The 4330-nt window shown below is 47.1% G+C and overlaps 1 long non-coding RNA gene across 2 annotated transcripts in view; it reads right to left on the reverse strand.

Moving 5' to 3' along the window:
• Positions 1–760: 760 nt before the first annotated feature.
• LOC144239748 (uncharacterized) overlaps positions 761–4330 on the reverse strand; it is a 34756-nt gene continuing 31186 nt past the window's right edge. For both annotated transcript variants that reach the window (XR_013337477.1, XR_013337476.1), the window contains exons 2-3: positions 2510–2716; positions 761–2070 (exon numbers count right to left, since the gene is read on the reverse strand). This is a non-coding gene — a long non-coding RNA (uncharacterized LOC144239748). The remainder of the gene's footprint in view (positions 2071–2509; positions 2717–4330) is intronic.

Genomic DNA, 4330 nt, shown 5'->3' on the forward strand with positions numbered 1-4330 from the left:
TTCCACCTCCTGACTAAGGCAAGGATTTACAGCGCCCCAACCCCCATCCTCAAATACTCTTTAGATTTGCTGAATGTGAAGTTCCTGGACTGAAATCAGGGACCCCGGAGAAGAACCTCACGTTGCTAGAAGTGACACCGTAGACTTGTAACCAGAAGCAACTCCAGGCCCAAGGCACTGGAGAGGGGATGGGACCAGGGACAGTGGACAATGTAGGCTGGACACTGAGGGCCCAGATGTTATAATGGTGGTAATGCTGTGCTTGCCGGATGGAGAAGGCCCCAGAGAGAGGAGACGGTGGAAACTGAGCTTGATAGGCAATAGTGTGACCCCCAAATGTGTCCATCCCCTGCTCCCCAGCGCCTGTGAACATGAGATCTGGCATAGCAACAGGGAATTCAGATTGTTAATAGGTGGGACTTTATTTTATTTTTTAGTTTAATGTTTTATTTGTTTCTGAGAGAGAGACAGCATGAGCAGGGGAGGGTCAGAGAGAGAGGGAGACACAGAATCTGAAACAGGCTCCAGGCTCTGAACTAACTGTCAGCACAGAGCCCGACATGGGGCTCGAACCCACGAACTGTGAGATTATGACCAGAGCTGAAGCTGGACACTTTACCGACTGAGCCACCCAGGTGCCCCAATAGGTGGAACTTTAAATAGGCGGATTAATTTGGGGAATCCCTATGGAGATATCTGTGTCAGGTTTCTAATCTGACCGTAAGATTAAAAACTCTAACAAATTGTTTTTCTTTAAGCATTTTCCTTTTTAAAATTTTTTTAATTTTTATTTTTTAGAGAGAGGCAGACAGACAGACAGCACACAAGCAGGGGAGGGGCAGAGAGAGGGAGATACAGAAACCAAAGCAGGCTCCAGACTCCGAGCTGTCAGCACATAGTCAAATGCAGGGTTGAACCCACAAACTTCAAGATCATGCCGTGAGATGAAGTCAGACTCTTGAGTGACTGAGCCACCTAGGCACAGAATAACAAATTGTGTGTGGGTTTTTTTTTAAATGTTTTATTTATTTTTGAGAAAGAGAGAGAGACAGCGTGAGCAGGGGAGGGTCAGAGAGAGGGGGGGTGATTACAGAATCTGAGGACAGGCTCCAGGCTCTGAGCTGGCTGTCAGCAGTGCCCGACGTGGGGCTCGACCCACCAACCGCGAAATCATGACCTGAGCCAAAGTTGGACGCTTAACCAACTGAGCCACCCAGGGGCCCCACAAATTGTGTTGTTTTAAAGCCACTAAGTGTGTGGTAATTTGTTACAGGAGCAGTAGACTCGGCCAGGTCCACATAGGAAATGACAGTGTGGACTCGTGGCAGAGGGGACAAGAAGGTGGTAGAGAGATATGAGAAATATTGGGGCTGGTGGGGGACCTATGGAGTCTCTGGTGACAGTTCCCATGTGGGACAGGATGACCAGAAAGATTCAACAGTGACTCTCATGATCTTGCTTCAGCAGCTGGTCGAGGGAAAGACCTGTAATAGAGGGGGATGCGTGCAGGCTGAGCCTGTGTGGACGCCAGAAGGGAACGTTTGAATCATGTGTGCACATGAGATGGACGAGAGGGGCCGGGGGCCCTGGTTCAGCTGCATCCCAGGTTCTGCGAGAGGCCAGAGAGGAGTGGGGGGTGCAGTCCGAACAGTGGGACCTGATCCTCACGGATCAGGTGATCCGTGATCAGGCAAAAGGATCCATTTGCCTTGGCTGAGAAGTCTTCAGACTTGGTGGGGATGGATTTGGGTGGGCGGCAGGGCGACCAACAGAGCACATGGACTGGATGAGGTCCCACCTGGAGCAGATTCTTCCTGAGCCACAGCTTGGGATGCTGCTTCCTGGCTGCCCTGCTGGTGGCCAGCTCTGTCCTGTACGTTGCAGCTAAAGAGGCAGAGAGTCACCGGTCGAGTCACTATTAACCGCTTGCATCCTTCCCTCTTCTTTGTGTCCTGTGTTCGACTGAGATCACTTGCATGTCTGTACTTTATGGGCCCAAGTAGAATAAAATAATCCAAACTACATTTTCTCCTGTTTATCTTTGGTTTTGGTTCCTCATGCTTGAATATACTAAAAAACAAAAACAAAAAAAACAGAAAGCAAACACAAATAAAAACCCACCCTCAGCAGGGAACTGGCAGAAGCAAACACCTCATTACTGGGAAGTCTCATCCTCCCTTCTCCCCTCAGACACCAGGTGTCCTCGCATGACCATGAACAAGAATATAAACCACTGACATAGGTCCCGGGTGATCTGGGAGAGGCCGAGACTGAGCACCTGCCAGCACGCAGGTTCCGTCTCACAGAGTCCATGGCTGCTCGTCCTCAGAGCCCCGTGACCACCATGGACTAGGGACCCTCAGGCTCACGGTGGGAGCCCTGTGCTGACAGAAAGAGAAAGGGAACAGGGCAGTGCTGGGACATAAGGAACATCAGGTTTCTCTGGTGACCAGCAAACCAGAAAACTTGTTGGGTTCAGGTTTCTAACACATAGACCCACAGGTACCACCTGAGTCTGTGAGTCCACGTGTAAGACGTTCTGTCAGACAATATGGAATTCACGATGGGTTTCTGGGGACCGCACTGGCTTGGGTCACACGTGCTTTTCAGCAGATGATGAACAAAGAATCTGGAAGTATCATCTAGATGAAAGAGTCACACTGGAAGTGGACCGTCAGCTGCCTTCTTTCTGACGAAGACGCTCAGCTTGTCTCACCTGAAACAAAGTGTAAAGGTTTGGATTTTCCTGTCAACAAATCCATTTTAACACTGAAAGAGTATACGAATTGTCCTATTTCCCCAACACTGAAGATTATGAACATCCACCGTGTTTCTTCAGCCAGAACTTTCATTTTTGGTGAAAATTATCGTTACTCTTACACTTTCTTACAGCCCCAGCTCTCCTTGACCCATCCCCACTGACAGGTTTCCCGAGTCCAGCCTCAGAACTCCCAGGACAAACCCCACAGGCCACGGAGTGCTGGGAAGGCATCCATCTCCAGCCCCAAACACACCCATGTCCCCAAACACACCCGACACATGCGTCCACCATGCAAGGTCCTCATGGCTCCTTATCCAGATTTTTACTTGCTCAACACACAGAAGGCCGTGGTACCATTTTGTGATATTGGGAACTGGGGTAGTAGTTCAAGGAAAACGCGAGGGAAAGAAAAACATTCCAGAGCTTCCATTAGGACGTAAAATATTGAAATGCCTATGAGACAGCTAAGCTCTTGTGGACACTTGTTCTATGGGTCCTTCCTTGCCCTGCCCATAAACGTGGGCTGATTTCTCTCAGTCTCCCCCACCTGTTATTTCCCAGTCTTTTAATTCATTCTAAACACCATCTCTTCTATTGTCTTAATACTTTACAAATTCCTGAAACTTTACAAGCCCCTAATTGATTCCATTGTAACCCCACAGCCCCTGTTATGTACTTTCGTTTCACCTCATCAACCATATTGTAATTACCGGTTTCCATGTGTTATTGAAAAACTGTTCTGACACTCATTACAGACAGTGAGGCACGCTGCTACAATGGCTTTGCAGTAGGGGAGACAGGTTGGACTCAACTCCAAATCAATAAGAAAAGTGGTGACTTATAGCCAAGGAGCAGGGGTGGGGCAGTCAGTGGATGGAAAATTAGCAAGAGGTAAAGTAATTCCTTCTAAGCTGACTTAACAGGGTTCTTACCGAAGATAGGCCGGAAGTGATCACATACTACCTAGCAGATTCTAGAGACAGAGAGAAAGCTCAATTGATATATTGATAAAATCTTGAGGGCTTATCAGGTAGATACAAGAAAAGTTTATCAGAGACAACCACAAAAGCTAGGCCAGTGTATTGTCACGCGTGGATGAAATGAACGATTATCTAGATAAATGCAAATCACCAAACCTCACCTCAGAATAAAGGCACTAATAAATTGCTCTATATGAATAGAGCAATAACCATGAAGAAAATAAAATATGATGGCACAAAAACAGACACTCAGATCAATGAAACAGAATAGAGAAGCCAGAATGGACCCACAAACATAGGGCCAACTAATCTTTGACAAAGCAGGAAAGAATATCCAGTGGAATGAAGACCATCTCTTCAGCAAGTGGTGCTGGGAAAACTGGACAGCGACATGCAGAAAAATGAACCTGGACCACTTTCTTACACCACACACAAAAATATATTCAAAATGGATGAAAGACCTAAATTGGAGAGAGGAAGCCATCAAAATCCTCAAGGAGAAAGCAGGCAAAAACCTCTTTGACCTTCTTCACAGCAACTTCTTACTCAACATGTCTCCGGAGGCAAAGAAACAAAAAAAAAAAAAAAA

Source organism: Crocuta crocuta, unplaced genomic scaffold (genome assembly GCF_008692635.1).
Source record: "Crocuta crocuta isolate KB4526 unplaced genomic scaffold, BGI_CrCroc_1.0 scaffold267, whole genome shotgun sequence".
Lineage (NCBI taxonomy): Eukaryota > Metazoa > Chordata > Mammalia > Carnivora > Hyaenidae > Crocuta > Crocuta crocuta.